At 33.8% G+C, this 17,995-nt stretch overlaps 1 protein-coding gene across 3 annotated transcripts in view; it reads right to left on the bottom strand.

The window, feature by feature from the left end:
- Positions 1-15,377, bottom strand: part of LOC148628432 (centromere protein P-like) — a 61,035-nt gene extending 45,658 nt beyond the window's left edge. The window contains exons 1-2 of one of the 3 annotated variants that reach the window (XM_088587504.1): positions 15,157-15,283; positions 9,605-9,770 (exon numbers count right to left, since the gene is read on the bottom strand). The gene's annotated coding sequence lies outside the window, so the exon portion shown is untranslated. Of the gene's footprint in view, positions 1-9,604; positions 9,771-15,156 lie in introns of all 3 variants that reach the window. The other 2 variants (XM_088587512.1, XM_088587497.1) reach the window with 2 other exon arrangements.
- Positions 15,378-17,995: the final 2,618 nt, after the last annotated feature.

The following is a 17,995-nucleotide window of genomic DNA, read 5'->3' as shown; positions in this document are numbered from 1 at the left end:
CCGATGATGTCACAGAAGACAGCGCCATACAATTATAAAATTTTAAAATGGCTGCCTTTTTCTGTGCTTTGAAAAACTTTAGGTACAACTTCAAATAGTACTGGATATGTGTACAAAGTTTGTAATAGTTGGCTAAATGGTCTCTCAAATTTCTCCAGAAACGTTCATTGATAGGAAGATTGAAGGTGACGGAAAAATAATAATAGTTTACTTTTCGCAAAACATAGGCAAGTCCTGTACACATTTCCTCGAAACCTAAAAATTTAAATGTGGCACATTATTTTCCCCAAAACCAAATTATACTCAAATCAGAGCATTTTAAAGTTTTGGTGGTAAAAATCAGTCACCATGGCAACAGCAACTTTTACATGGTCTTGAAATCCCACAATTTAGATTCAGCATGTCATTTTCACCCAAGAAACCAAATATCATCCAAATCAGAGCATTTTTCAATTTAGTGGCGGGGGTAGAATTGGTTGCTATAGTAAAAACCATTTACAATTCTTCTAGAAATGTTAATATTTTAACTCAGCATATTATTTTCACCCTAAAAACAAATTTCATCCAAATCAGAGCATTTGGAAATTTTGGTGGGGAAATCGGTTTCCATAGCAATAGGCAACATATCCTTTCCATTTTTTTGGGCATAATCTTGTTTGGAATATCAAACTGTACCATTTTCATTTTCATACCAAATTTCAAGTTCCTAGGTACCTAGGTTTTCTGCAGAAGCACTGCAACTAGCAAATTTTAGCATCAGAATAATTAAATATCCAGAGAAACCAAGTGAAGATCTAAAAGATGTATTTGTAAATATGGTGAATGAGGATTTGAAGGTTAATCTGGAAGGAAGTGATGTTGTTGCAATCCATTGCATCCCAGGAAAACCAGGGCAAGTTGGAAATATAAATGCCTAAGTGAGAAACACTTAACTAAAAAGAAGCATTCTGAGGAAGAAAAAAAACTAAAGAAAGAATGGCTGTACAATTGTAATGTGTATGCCAAACTGTCAAATTTGACATCTTTGATAACATTGGTGATAAGGTGAAGAAAAACAAGGCAAAGACACAGAAAAGTAAGGGTTCACGACAATGACTTTTTATAATGATTCACTACAATGTTGGTTCAGGTTTATTTTCTAGAATCTATGGGTATTGTCTCACTATCAACAGTAATGGTCTTTTGTAGAAACTATTTATTTCTGTTTTCAGTGTCATTCATCATTTCATTAATTCATTATACCACTTGTGCTCCGTTTTTTTTTTTATAATTGATTGCTGCCAGGCTTGTTGAACAGTACCACATGCCCTGGGCCACTGTTGGTACAGTTCCTCAAGTCTACCAATCTTGTAAATTAACAAAATGGGCACAGCCTGCATATTGCACGTATTTTTTTTCTATTTGTGTTTCTGTTTAATTATAAACATCAATTACACATATGTCGATGATTACTATGATGTTTAAGATGGTCAATTATCTCTGAACTCCATGGTTTATCTTTATCCAGGGGAGACAATTTCACATATCAAGGGGAATAATAATAAATAAATTCTTAGCCAGCACTCCACAGTATTGTAGAACTACCTAATTTTGGTCTTGTAATCTGATACTTTGTAACATTTATCACTTTAAAAAAATGTCAAGCATCTGTAAATCTATATATTTAGAAATAGCTCTAGCCAAGGACTTCAGGATGCAGTAAAAATTTTCTGGAAAAAAATTACCCACAGCATATAGGGTTACCATAGAAACCATGCAAAAATATGTAAAAATTTGCAAAAAAAGTTCATAAAATCAGGTTTAAAAATATCAAAATTTCCCGCAAAATATCTGCAATTTTTATTTCATCCCCTGAAACTGTTCAAACTTTTTCCTTCGAAAACCCCTTCCTCATATGGGCATCGCCGGTTAGATTTTGAGCTATTTCACTTTGTAATCCACTTATTAAATTTAGCATGGTGAAAAATTGACTTACTTTCACTTTTACAATGAAGTCAAATTGTCATTGAAAAAAAGCCCCTTCAACATTGAAAATATATAAAACATTGCAAAATACTTTTAAAAGTCCCCTTTTTTCAGAAAATGTTTTATCAACAATAGATTCTTCATTTTTAATCACTATAGCAACCACTGGTTTCCATTTATGTCATTTTTCACCCCTAGCCAAAAGTGGGAAACTAAACTAAACTGTGGAGTGCTGGCTTAAGCAGAATGTAATATTACATATTGTAATTTTCTAGTTATTTCTTGAAAGCTTACCTTCTTACAAGTAAAATGATCCCAAATTTATCATAATTGGACAATTGATAACAATTTTAGAGGCATTCTCATACTAGGCTATCTCCTCTTCATTAGTGGAGAACTTTCTTTATACCTAAGTGCAGATATGCATTTCAGTGTTTTGCTATAATCATCTTTTAAATGAAAATTTCCACTTAAAACATACAAAATCACAACCTATATATACTTATAGACCCTACATTTGGGGTTTTGTAATCTTCTAACACAGGTTTTATGCCAAAATAGTGCATTTGAAGCTCATCGCATGAAAAATCACAGAAATCTGAATGAACTGAAAACCAAATACTAAAAAGCCCACTCCAGGTCTAAGGTTATTAAACCTTTGCTTATTGTGCACTTAAAAGTAGCCCGGTTAATTATTTTACATGTAACCTGTGCAAATATTTAGTTTTTAAAAATATATTTCATTCTTTGTGATGGCAAGAGCCATATTCAAACATGAATCAGTTCAATGATTGTTCTGTTAACTTTGCAAAAAATCTGCATAATTGGTTGCTAGGGACTTCTTAGCTAACAACAACATAGGTCCATACCATAAGTTACATTTTTTTAACCCTTGTATCAAAGCATAGCATAAAAACACTAGTTTCTAAGAAGTAAAGCAATTTTTTAAATGTGTCGGGGTATAGGCAGCTCCCTTTAGGTCTCACTAACCACTTCCGGGTCAAATTGCCACCCCCGTTATGTAGTACCAAAAACACACTGAAACTAGACATATGCATTGTAAGTACATTATTGGTGTGTATCATGATTAAAAGTAGTCAACATAAACCTGAGAATGTGTACTTTAAAATCATACATGTAATTAACTACAAAAGTGTATGAATATTGTTTACATGTGTGAGTAATTTGCCTCCATGCTGTCAGTTAGCAGAACAGGTAAAAATGTGGATTTTCAGTATTATTTATTCAAGTCAAAAACTACTTTAATATCCTTATATGGATATAACGAAGATGAACATAGTTTATTTGACAATATTTTGCAGAATATTGTTTGTTTTGAAAATACAAGTATTATTATGTGTGGAGACTGGAATGCTGTCCAGGACACATACTTAGATAGTTACAATATTTAACATAACAGAAACCCTTAGTATATGAATAAAATGGGAGAAATTATTGAGTCTTTTGAATTAGTTGATCCACGAGGTACTTGTCACCCAGATGAGAGAAAATACACATGGCATCAATCCTCACCAATAAAACAGAGTCAACTACATTACTTTTTACTTTCAGAAGATATATTTTCACTCTCAAAGAATTCTGTTATACAGGTTATAGAACAAATCACTCAGCCATTCTTTTCACATTCTCAGCCAATTAGAAAAAAAGGGGGAAGGGATATTGGAAGTTTAACTCCCAACTTCTCAGAGAGCCCGATTATATTGAAAAGGTTAAACCTTGAACAGATGACACAGTAATTGAGTATTATGACTGTGGTGATATAGAAGGTCTTTTTAGTGTTTGCATATCTTCTAATGATCCAAGTCAAAACATGAAAAAGAAGCTGTGACAAAATTAGAGAAAGATATTCAAGATTTGGAAAACTTGTTGACTTTAGTATAACTTTCAATATAAATTTTTACATAGAATTATTCCGACAAATATTTTTTTGTATAAAATAGAAATTTAGGATTCCAAGTTATGCATCTTCTGTAAAACTGATGAGGAAACAGTAGAACATTATCTAAATCTAAATCTAAACTAAATCTATTGTTTTTCATTGCAAGAAGGTATATTTATAAATGTAAATTAAATGAAACTTTACCAAATATCATTGGAGTTCAGTGTAAAATTTAGCAATATAAATTCTTTGAATATCAGATAGCAATTAAAAATGGTAAACTTATGAATAATGAGAGATTTTGGATCCCTGTCAATATCATTTTTCAGTAAATTTTTACCACATTCCCATTGAATACGTAATATTTTATTATTCTTTCATGGATCATATAAAAATGTAAATGGCAAACAGTACTATCAAATCGATATATATTGTCATGAAATCAATAGTCAGTGTACATTGTAATCTTTGTTCTCTCTATCAATATTAATTTTCCTTTACTTTTCCCTGACTACTCTGGTCAGGTGGTAATGTACAGGAACTTGTAAAATCCAGACTATGATATAAACAAATAAAAAAAAAGGTTTCTGAGATATTGCAATGTCATATATTTTGACCTTTTTTTTCCTTATTTGGCTGAAATATTGCTGCTTAATTTTTCCAAATTCCTCCCCCTTTTTTCCATGTCGCATGAAGACATGTGACATAGAATAAAGGGGGACCAATTTAGATATCAATTTAATTAGATTCTATGACAACTCTAGATCTGTAAAGACAGGAAGAGCAAATTAAAATTTGAAATATAAAAGACCCTTGGGAAGAGCACATAAAAAAAATGGCTGAGCCATGAGCACCTGCTACATCAAATTTTCTTCAAAAAGCATACCGCCCGTGGGGGTCTGGGTGTAAACTAGAGGCTCAAGAGAGCCTGAATCGCTCACCTGGTTAACCATTTGCTTTTTCCAAAAACTTGAGGAATGAGGTAGGCTAAGTTAAAATTAACTTAACTGTCAAATGTAATAAATGCTTTTAATGGCATTTTTATGACCTGGACCAGAATTTTGCTAAAGGCAACAGTTTTTGAATTATTTTCAAAAAAATGTCTTCTGACCACTTTGTTCAGTTTTTAGTAGAGGCAGCCATATCTATTCATGAATTAAAAATCAGATATCATAGCACAATATACTTAAGAACCAATATGCTTATTTTCATTAAATGATCTTAAATGGTTTTAGAGAAGAATTTCAAAGTTGGACATGCGAAATATGCAAAAAAACTGTTTCAGGGGCTGTAACTTCTACATCAGTTGACGAATCATTTTGAAAGTTTCGGCATAAGTGACTTCAAACTATAGTAATGCAACATGTTGGGAAAGATACCACATTCCTCGCACATTAAAGTACCGTATCCTGCTTTGATATTCGATAGTAGTAGGAACCTCTGCGCTCCGCTGCAGGAGGCTAAATTGCCTGACCCTTCCCATCTCTCCATATTTCCAGTGGCGATCAGAATTTGTCGACCTTATGTCCTATCCCATTTTTCATTTCATGTTCATTTTATCATCTATTTCATGCTTATCACCAGGATATAGCTGAAATATTGCTGCTTGGGCATTAACAACACCAACAATCAATCAGTCAGTTTATCAAAAAGCATACCAACCTTTAGACTATTATAACAAAAGTTAATTGTACAAGGGGTTATAAGATTACGATGTGAGTCTGTGAGACATGTGAAAAAAAATTTAGAAATAATTCAAGTATTGTACTGAGCTTTGTCAATATTGCCATTTGCAATTTTTTTTGTCTGTTCTGGCTACAAAAATAACCAGTTAGCAATTTTTTTAGTCTAAGTTTATATATTAACTACATCCTGTCGTAATTAACCCTCAGGTAAACCTCAGGTAATTATCGGCGATCAATCTGCTGATCAGGGTTATCAGATAATGATTGACAAGTAGAAAATGAATCACGATTGGATCTATAACAATTTTAGGGACAGCCAATCATTGATTAATAATTAATTTCTACTGCACAATTAATTTTACAAATACTTTCAATTTACAGGTCTAAATTTTAGTAGAACTGCTGGTGTAAACAATTGCATGTTGCACATGTTTGTTTTTTTTATTCAAAATGTCAGTTACCTCCCTTATAATTTTAATATTTTAAAAATTTTCTATATCTTCAACAGTAAAGGACATTTTCCATAAGTTGTAATTGCAATAGTTATAGGAAATAATATCCCTTCTATTTACTTAAGATTTTGATATTTAATCAGAGCAATATGGAATTTCATACAACATTTCACCTCATAGTATGTCAGAAATATAAAGAATCACTTGCCCTTATCACTACCATAAGTAAACATATTGTCTCACTACATGAACACTGACAAATTTTATCCACAACAACCTGATCATACTGAAACTGAATTCATAACTCTTTCATAGGGGAACTTAAGGTTCCATATACAATGTACATGTGTTATATAAGATACAATCTGTTTTCTAAAAGCGCTTGGTCATCAGAGAAAGGTCTTTCAATACAATAAGGGTGTCGTGCATATACTTATCATGCAGTCAAATTTACTCATTTTGCAAATAATGATACAACCTTTATTTTCAAATGTTGGCAGGTAAACAATAAGAATACAAATTACTGACTTAATACAAACATACAAAATCAATGTCCCTTTTTTGTTGAAAAAAAAACATGCTACGTGTTAAAGTGCCCTCTTCCCTGCACCCCTCTATTTTCAATTCCTAGCTAGGACACTGATTCAATTGGTCTACCATCAAATAAATTTTCAGGGGAGGTGTCAATCAGATGTAAATATATTACTGAACCAATATATACTTCTGTCTGACCCCATGTACTATTTCTGTTAATGGCGGCTATGTTTTTATATGGATAAAAAATCCCCACATCAGTTCTATGCAGAACTAAGTTTGGTTCTGACTGATCTTGTAGTTTCAGAGTTAAAAAAGAGTTAATGATGAAGATTGACAAAGGCAATGGGCAACGATGACAGATGCCAAGTGATGGCAATAGCTCACACAGCCTATGGCCAGGTGAGCTAATAACTCATCAGTGGACTCCCTGTCACATTAAAAAAAAGGGGGGATCTGATTTTGCCTCCACTTTCAGAAAGTTGACAACAAAACAGTTGTACCTGGCATTATTTCTCATGACAGAATTTTTGAAGCCATGGCAGCCCCAAGAATTTTATCAAGATGTTTACAGACCTTCAAACAATTGCAACAAAAATTGTGTATAGTTGAAATTTTTTTAAAAATACGTGCACAACTAAAGAGGAAATATTTGTCGGATCTTTCAAACATATATGATTGCCCTTATCACAAAAAATAATATATTGGGTAATATGTAAGGGCTTAGTTTTGAAAAAACTATAATGCTTGGCTGTTTTTTTTTTTTCTCAAAAGAAAAGACAAATGAACATATTCGTGGGAAAAAAGTTACATTTATAGACTTGACAATAAATTGCTTCAAGTGAATAAGGACACAACTACCAGTAACACTGTAGGCCTTTTTCCTTTTTAAAAATTACATGTATTTTTATTAGAAAAATGTGCATCTTTTTTTTAATTGGGAAATGAGGAATAGCCCTACAGAACCTTAATTTTGTAGTTTCGATGATTAATTATGTGGATGACAAGAAAAAGGTAAGTCATAAATAATTAATCAGTGTAATTTTGAACAGAAACACTATATTCTTCCCTTGGACTACTAATTGGGATATCTTATTTGGGATTGTTATTGAGCCATTTTTCAGGCAAATTGGAACATTTTCATTGGGGAAAAGTCTATTTAAGAGGTTTTTAAGAAAAACAAAATCATTGACACATCCATGTTTTTAATATGGAAGTAAACTAGAGGCTCTAAAGAGCCAGATTCACACATCTGGTCAATAATAGCCAACTAAAGCTGGACGCTTGACCATACTGTACTATTGCCACAAGGATCATTCAGTCAATAGAGTGCATCGTAGTAACTAAGTATACATCAAGTTTTCATATTATAAAATAAATCTCTCATTGTCATTTTTTTTCTCTCCAACATCAATCAATATAGAAAAAAAATCCATTTCAGGACTCATTACTCAAACATCCATTAAGGGTTCTTTCTGAAAATGTTGGCATACATGTAGGTCCATCCAATCATGCTGTACAATTTTACACCTTTCAAGATTTTAGCTGAACCCAACTATTTTTGAGTTATTTACAAAACTCTGCAATTTTACTCCTATGGTCTATTGTTAGTAACAGTGGCCATAAAAAGATCAAAAATCCCCATGCAAAGATTGTAAAAGAAGTTCAAAGGTACATTCAAATTAAGTTTGGTTACAATCCATCCAGTGGTTTGAGAGAAGATTATCAAAGTTGGAAATGTAAAATACAGAAAAAAAATTGATTTCAGAACCCATAATTCATTTAACTGTTAATGGATCTTTCTGAAATTTTGACATAGGTCCATCCCATCTTGCTGAACAATTTTACATTTTACACCCAAAAAGATTTTAGCTGAACCCAACTGTTTTTGAGTTATTTACAAAATTCTGCGATCTCACCCCTATGTCTATTTGTAGTAGCCAAGGCAATTTTTTTGCCAGATCAAAAATCCACACAAGCAAAGGATTGTAAAAGATACATCTACCCCAGCTGAACAATTTTACACCCAGCCAAAGTTTAATAAAACCCAAATGTTTTTGAGTTATTTGCAAATTTCTGCAATTTGACCCCTACGGCCTATTTTTAGTAAAGACAGCCATTTTTTTTTGCCAGATCAAAACTCCCCACAAATAGATTGTTAAAAAATACCCCAAGGAAGATTCAAGCAAAATTTGGTAACAATCTGTTCAGTAGTTTCAGAGGAGATGTTTGAAAAAGTTTACAGACCACAACAACAGGCACATAGCGATGGCAATAGCTCACATGGCCCTTTGGGCCAGATAAGCTAAAACTGCTTTGAATCTAAGTGTTGTCAGTTCACTCAGTGGAAATTAATTCAAGAACTGATTGTTTCATTTTTTATGTTTCATCAGCATTTAACAGGGCTGACCATAGCACATTTTCAATGAAACAAATGCATTGTTTGCTTATCTAAGGTGACCCCTGTTTACCTTATTAAAAAGATTTTAAATATATGTATCATTATTATTTATTTTATCAAGATAAACTTAAGAAATTAATCAGTCACTGGTAGTATTAGATGGATTGTTTTCACTCTGATGAAAGGCTTCCCTGCACAAGTCCTGTACTCTATTGGACTATCACATGGGAAGCTTCCCTGCTCGAACCGCATACTCTATCGTGCTATTGCAGAGGCCAAAATATAACACACCAAATTTAATCATACATGTTTTGTCAGAAAACTGCCAAAATAACCCAACGCCAAAATATCCCAATTTACAGTATCCAATGAGATTAGTGTATTTTAAAGAAAAGCACAGTAAAAGTAATGAAATAAAAAAAAAGAATTGTCTTCAATCAGATAATCTAACAAATCACTTAAACTCAACGTTTCACATCAACTAACATGTTTTGTGAAATTGTTTGCTATAAAAGATTGGTGATGTTCAGTGACCAGAAGAAAACATGAGGTCCATTATTTCAAAATAAAAATAGTAAAATCATATGAATAAAACCATCTGTATCTATTCCCTGATCAACGTAAAACTAGAAGAATCATAAACCAAACCACAATACTTATGACTTACATTAAGTTTGGGCACATTTCAAGAACTAATGAGAATTTGGGATTTGTCTTTCCACCATTGTTTCTTCATGTGAAAGAATGCATACAGGCATCATCTGATGTCTACCAGCCAATGACTTGAAACATCATCAGGCACAAGCGTGGCAATGCCTTGAGGCATTGTTCACCTGGAAAGGGTTAATAATACAAATGCAAATCATGATGGGTTTTTTTTTGTGTGTTTTTTTTCTTCAAAGTACTCTTTTTTAACCAACCACAATCTAACAGCAACTAGACATTGCCCCTAACTAGACTAATAATCCCCCAGCCTGTTGAACCCTGTGCATTAGGGGACCAATCTGGACATAATATTCATATTAGACACAATTTTTATGGTTGATAGACTTAATACTTTTGACTCACTTTACTTTTGTTGAGAACACAATAACAGAATATGACTAATTTCTGACAATATGAACATCCCCATATGGTAATCTAAAACCCCATTGAGTTTTATAACAATCTTGCAAGTTGTACAATCCAACAGCTGTCATTTTTACCATTTTTCCCCAACATAAATTCCTGACAGTATGCACATCTCCATTTGGTTATATTACATCCCACAAAGTTACATAACAATAATGCAAGTGACAACAAAATGATTTGGACAGACATACAGACAGCGTGAAACATATACACCTCCCTAACTTTGTTTGCGAGGGTAAAATAATAAAATTATGAAATGAATATTTGAAGAAGCTGTAAACAGACCAGACCCCATCAAACTGGCAGAAATATTGGAAGCAGATACTGACTTAGAAATAAATACAGAAAAACCACCAAAAATGGAGATAGCAGAAGCAATCATGACTCTTAAAAACAACAAAGCATCAGCTACCAGCAGAAATATTTAAAAACAGCCTTACAATAACCACATTGTGTTTATATTTAGAAACATTATAGAGTAATGCACGGAATGGCAGAGGCAGTTAATCATTATTTTCGTAGATTTTGAGAAGGCTTTGATAGTATCCATAGAGATCTTAAGGTATTATGGGATACCATCTAAGGTAGTTAAATTAATAAAAGCTTTCTACTCTGAGCTCAAATAGACAGTAGGCAAAGCATCAGATACAAGCTTCCTTGTTAAATCTGGAGTCAGACAAGGCTGTGTGCAGTCCTTTCCTTCAAACTAGCCTGAATACTACAGGAGTATATAGGATTCAACAAGCCCGAAACAAGAAAAGTACCCATCATTTCACTAGCCTGAATCAAAATTTACCAGCCCCAGCGTCTTGACTAGTAGTGCCTAAAGAAGAGCACTGTGTGTGTGATGTCATCCCTTCTTTTTATAATAGCCATTGACTGGGTAATGCAATCAATCCTTAATAGAAATAACACTGGCATCAGGTGGACCCTCTTTTCTCATCTGGAAGATCTTGAATAGATAACCTTGCCTTATTGTCACATCTTGAAGAAAATATGTAAGATAAGACATCAAAACTACAACACAATGCCAGCACAATCAGACTGAAGATCAAGTTGAACAAAACTGAAGTCATGTTACTGAATATGAAACATCCACACAGGATACAATTGGATGGTAAAAGACAAGTGAATACAAGATCCTTCACATATTTTGGAAGCATTGTTACAACTGATGGTAGTGTGGAAGAGGACATCAATGCAAGATTAGAGAAAGCAAGAGCTCTTTAAGATTCAGAGTGTATGAAAGTCCACCAGCATAAATAGGAACACAAAGACCAGGCTATACAACAGTTGTTTTCTATCAGTACCGTTGTATGGAGATGAATGTTGGAGGATGACCAAGAGAGACATCAACAAACTCACTAGTTTTCATTACAGATGCCTAAGAAATTTCTTGGCCTGCAAAAAATTACAAACAAAAATTTGCACAAGAGAACCAACTACTCAGACATTTGCACTATACTTTAGAAATATCTATGTTGATAGATTGGGCATGTTCTGAGGAAACCAACTAAAAACATCACAAAGGTGTCTCTCAGATGAAGTCCAGAAGTTTACATGAAACAGGGTCACTCCAAGACCAACTGGAGGCGAATCATAGAGACAGAAATGAAGGATGTGGGAATAACCTGGAGTGAGATGGAAAAGAAAGCAAAGGATAGAGTGGAAAAGGCTAATCCTTGCTAATGTGCAACAAGGACTAGGTAGGTAGGAATAATAATAAAATTACAATTTAATAATAATTTTTATTCAGCATACATCTTTGTCTACACAAATCTTCCCATTTGAAACTTTCTCTTCCCTTTATATTCAATTTGATTTCTTACAATCTTTCTGATTGGTTGGTTCTCCTTGAGCAAACCAGTTCATCTTGTATAACATGGCTTGGTACCAAGATGTCATTAACATCGATTGATCTGCACACCACGATTTAAATAATTCCAAACAAAATAACCCTTTTATTACGAATCAATTATTAATATCCATCAAAAATTAAATTATGAGAAATGTTTTCAAGTTTTGAACAGGTTATACTTAATAAGCTGGTTTGGGCCAGTTTACTCTTTCTATAAATGGCTTAGCGTTTTATAAGTGTCATCTGCTGCTAACCAGGTTATTTTGTAATTAGAAACATTCCTGAAATATAGTAATTACCTGATTTCCATAAAGTGGGAAAAGGGAGAATAGACCCTTTTGTTGTAAGCTAGTGAGCATGATCAATATACATGTACACTTCCCTGAGGTAATGCTTGGGTGACATTAAAAATTGGGGCAGAACTAGACAAATAGTCAAAATTGTGTCTGTGCAGTGGTGAATCCAGGGGTAGGGTGCAGGGGGTTGGCACCCCTCCTTTACTTAGGAAAATTTGTCATTTTCATGTGTAAAATCGACTAAAAATGGCAAATAATGTCCTAGCTAGCACCCCATCTTCTGAGGAACCCCAGCACTTCTCCTTTGCAAAGTGTCTGGATCCGCCCCTGCTGTGTAAGTTGGCAGGTATCCAACCCATTTAGTTCTGTAACACACAGCCCACATTTTAAGTTTATTCTTGATGTTTTGATACAGATTTTTGATTTTGTTTACAGTCAAGATGCTGACATATAAATTGGGTGACTAACAGTCCGTACAAATTCAAATACGGTACTATAATAATGTGGCAGTGAAAGCCAACAGCTAGACAGAGTTACCTGCCTTAGTGGTACTGAACTAATCATATGAACAGTACATGTGATAATTATGGATATTTTAATTGTGATATAGATTTTTATGAACATTGTTTTATATTTTTTATAAGTTCAGAAATGTTTTGATAATTATATCATATTGTACTGATTATAACTTTGCAGTTAAAATATGGCATGCTACCATTTGATATGTTCACATTGAATTTAATGGTTATGTTAAATTCATCTGTGATACTTTGTTTTTTATCAAACAGAGAGTAGTGCTTTTTATTAAGAGCCACGAGTGCTTAGATATCTGGGGTTTTTTTTTTCAGACAGGGATGCAGTGCTTTTATCACACGAGCCAATTTCACTTTAGGCACCTGTCTTTTCAGACTAAGGACTACACAGACTAAGCCTATTTTGTTCTACAAATGTCTCTTCAGACATACTACTACTGTGCATGTCTTTAACAGACATCATTGAAATTGAATAGTATTATTTGAACTGGTATTTCCATAGCATCATTTTATATTTTATTAGTTGTCGCAACTTTTCTTTGTCTTATTTAGCCCTGTGCAACACTGGGACCTACGTCTTTGTACCCTCAGGCCCCAGTGTTTGAATCCCAGGAGTGGATCAAGGATTTTAGATTAGGGGGCGCACAGTTAAAAATTTTTTAGATTAAATTTTTGAAATATTCTTCTTGAAGAGGGTCTGCAGTGCTACCACAACACTTGTTACTCCCATAGTGGTATTAATTCAATGTGGATCCTTAAAAATTCGGAAGATCTTTTGGAGACAATTAGTTCAAGACTGTTATCTGAAAATAATAGCTTTAAAACCTATGATTTTTCAACACTGTATACTTCTACTCCCCATACTCAGTTAAAATCCCGACTTAAAAACATTATACATCGTTGTTTTTCCAATAAAAGATGGTACACCAAGATACAAATATATAGTTCTTGGTAGTGATTCCTCATACTTTGTAAGAAATAATTCCAAATCATCTTCCAAACATACAGAGGAAGATGTTAGCAAAATGCTGGAATTTTTAATCGACAACATATTTGTCCAGTGTGGTGGACATGTTTTTAAACAAATGGTCGGCATTCCAATGGGGACAAATTGTGCTGACCTATTCCTTCACTCTTATGAGGCTGACTTCATAGCTGATCTGATCAGACAGAAGAATATCGTTTAGTTAGATCCTTTAATCACAGTTTCCGCTATATAGATGATGTATTATCTTTAAACAATCCTAATTTCGGGAATTTGATACATCGCATCTACCCAAAAGAACTTGAGATAAAGGATACTAAAGACACTATGAAGTCAGCCTCATATCTTGAACTACAATTCGAAATTGATGGTGAAGGAAAACTATTTACCAAACTTTACGACAAACATGACGACTTTTCATTCAGAATTGTCAACTTTCATTCATCTGTGGCAACATCCCTTCAGCACCTGCGTATGGAGTGTTCATATCACAACTCGTACATTATGCCAGAGTTTGCTGAAACTGTGCAGACTTTCTGTATCGCGCTAGAACTCTAACACATAGGCTTCTGGAACAGGGTTATGTTGCTACAAGATTGAAGTCATCACTACAGAAGTTTTATGGTCGTCATCATGAACTCGTGGATCGTTATGGTGTATCCATCTGCACCATGAAAACTGACTTATTCAACAGGTCATAGTTTTCCTTTCCTCGTTTGTCTACCCCGGACTTGACTTTTTATGAGGTACTCGGCGGGTATTTTTAGAAAAGCCGAGGACGCTTTCCCTACCTGTGCACCTGGTCCATGCTCCCAGTTTTTAGTGGAGTCCGAGTTGCTCATTTACTTTTGTTACTTTGTATGTATGATTTTAGTTACTTTATGTTCTTTGTTGTGTATGTCTGTTTTCCATGTCTGGTCTTTGTCACTGGATTACATTCGTTTGATTACCGCTGTAACCTTGGTTCCCTTGATTACTCCTTCTAGAGTGGGTGCAATGTAGATATCTTTTGAGGTAATATTAGCGAGAAGTTTCAACCTAACACTGCCTAAATCTACCCATGATAACCCATGCTTTGCAAATGTTAAAGTCAATAAAGGGGGTGGCACACGCCCGCCACGTCCCCGCCCCTGAATCCGAACAATCATATGTTAACAAGGGGTTGCAAGGTAAATATTTCCCTGGAGTTGAGAGTTGTTAAAGCATATCGTAGTAACTGGAGAAGAAACTTTGTAGAGACTAGAGATTGAAACTATACAGAAGAAAATGTGTGGTTTGACAGCTCGCTCTCCAGACGTTCGAAAATCCCTCCTGTTACAATGAGCAACCCGACATAAATATCTCAATTATTGATCAGGGGCTATATAAGAGAAAGGTAGCTGGGGAAGAGGAAATTTGGATTACTAAGTTTTGTACCTCGAATCCTGCCCGTTTTCCACACAGGCGCTTGGGGACAATTTGTGATTTCTCGGTATTTTTCCTCGAAACCCGTGTATTTTATAGTGTTCCCTCATACTGGGCCATTATACGCATGTCTGACCTGTTTTTAGCCTGTTTTACCATCTCTGACATTTTCCCTCTATCTCTAATATGTGTATGTTGCCAAATAGGAGGGAACACTATAAAATACGCGGGTTTCGAAGAAAAATACCGAGAAACCACAAATTGTCCCCAAGTGCCTGTGCTTAGAATAAAGAAAAAAAAAAATCATTTTTTTTATCACGGTCGTACTAAAAAGCGCCCGGATGCGTCTGAGAGCGTCCTAAGCAAATTAGCACACGGAAGATAATAAAAAACGCCCGGGCTTATTTTTATTACATAATGGAAACAATAATAGAATTTTAACTATAAAATTGTTATAATATATTAAGCCGATGTGGAATTTATTCCTCATTTATTGATATTAATAAATATTTAATAACACGTTAATAAATATTTATCAACGTGTTAATAAACATTTAATAACATGTTTATAAATATTCATCAACAAGTGTATAAATGATTTATTGATATCAATAAATAGATGAATTAGTAACATGTTGATAAATCATTTATTGATATCAATAAATTGAACGAATTATTAACATGTAAATAATTATTAGTTCACGTGTTATTAAATCTTATTCCAGATTATGCATGCTGGGTAAAATCCAATAAGCTATTACAAACACTTTTCTGACCATGATTAAACCACTTACAGTGGCACCCACTTTATCAACTACTTAATAATTCATCCATTTATTGATATCAATAAATGATTTAATAACGTGTTAATAAGAGTAACCAAGGGAACCAAGGTTACAGCGGCAACCAAAAGAACGCAACCCAGGGACAAAGACCAGACATGGAAAACAGACATACACAACAAAGAACATAAATATTTATTAAAATGTTGATAAATCGTACAATTTAGTGATATCATTAATTAATTATAAACATGTTGATAAATGTTTATTAACGTGCTGTTTAATCCTTTATTGATATCAATATTTATTTATTGACGTGTGAATAAATATGTTATATTTATTGATATCAATAAATGACCATTTATTGATATTAATGATTCATCTTTAGTATCAATAATTCATTTATTGATATCAATAAATGATTTATTGATATTAATAAAAAGGCAAAAAATTCTACAATGGCTTGCCATATTATAAGTAATAGTTTTTACAAAAAGCTAGCCGTCTCTTAGCTTTATATTAGTATATTGACGTTTGCGATATTTAAAACAAGATTGCTGTTGATTACATCCTTGCTATGTAATTGAAGATGACAATGTTATTATAGTTGTCAAAAACCAAAATTAAATTGATCAAGTGAAGAAATGAATGGATTAATGAAGTAATAACAAAGGATAGCTTATTTTTCTTTTGTTATAGTAGATCTCCTGAACGAAATTCCTCCTAGTAAAAGTAGTAAAGTAAATATACAACTTCACAGGTTACTTACTAAACTAATATGTTGGGCTAATTGTGTTAGTGTGAAGATACAAATGTTTACCTCAGCAAATATGACAATGGGAAATCTAAATTAGTATTTGTGTTCAAAGAATTATATCCAGTTTAAAGTGTCCTTCATTATTCGATTGTAAAACGACGTTTGGTTGGGATTATGTCGGAGAATTTTGAAAGGCCTGTTCAGCAGCAGTTAGTAAGAGATGAAACGAACATCTGCTGTATCAAGCGTTTTCTCTGTCAAGATCTCTTCCCTCGCTCAGTTGACGCGCAATGTAAGGAAAAGCGCGAGAAATGTAGCTGTATAATCGTGCATTTTCGGTAGATTCCACATATTTCCATAACACGAACTATACTTTTCATCGAAAATATTTTTAAACACACGCAAGATAGTTATGTTTATCTAAGTTATTCTCAATTATATTCATCTCTTAAGAATATTAATTTTTTTCTGTCTTCTTATCTTTTCTATTGTTCGGGTTTACCTAGTTTAAGAGCCGCCATCCCGTGCCGAGTGCGGATTCTCATCCTCATTTCAGCCAAACTAGCGACTTACCCAATCAGCAGATGTTATTTCCTTGACTGTCACCCATGTAAAGCGACTGGTTCTCCGTGTTTCGCTTTCAATTATTTATCCCGTCTCGCATGCGAGACAGCAATCATTACATTATTGAATTGTCACTCGAATTTCTTCATTCACGATTGGGATGTGTCTAGATGGTGATCTAGATTAAACTGTAACTTAAAGGAGACGTGAAACAAAAATATCATTTTTTAAACGTTTATATTTATGAAAACTATGGTATGTTTAGATACGAGGATAAACAAACGTTTTCTCGTCAGGTTAGCGATAAATAAAGTCAGAATGGATTATTTGGGTTATCCCGACGACCTAATTAATATGCATAAATGAAAACTGGAAGTAACACCCACCTACCATTTATGTAAGTGCTACGTCATTGGTTCTCAATGTCCTGATTTCGGCTGTGAATTTAGTTGGCACGCTTTCTGTCAACGGTGACATGTAATGCAATAAGGGATGAGCGTAACCAAGAACGGTTACAAACAGAGCCTTAAGAAAGAGTAATCAAGGCAACCAACGTTATAGCGGTAATCAAAAGAATGTAATCCAGAGACAAAGACCAGACATGGAAAACAGACATACACAACAAAGAACATAAAGTAACTAAAATCATACATACAAAGTAACAAAAGCAAATGAGCAACTCGGACTCCATTAAAATCTGTGAGCATGGACCAGGTGCACAGGTAGGGAAAGCGTCCTCGGCTTTTCT

The sequence above is a fragment of the Perna viridis genome, chromosome 1, assembly GCF_037379345.1.
Source record: "Perna viridis isolate PV_CMFRI_1.1 ecotype Kerala chromosome 1, ASM3737934v1, whole genome shotgun sequence".
Classification (NCBI taxonomy): Eukaryota; Metazoa; Mollusca; class Bivalvia; order Mytilida; family Mytilidae; genus Perna; species Perna viridis.
The sequence above is the reverse complement of the archived record's forward strand: the minus strand, read 5'-3'. Positions and strand labels throughout refer to the sequence as shown.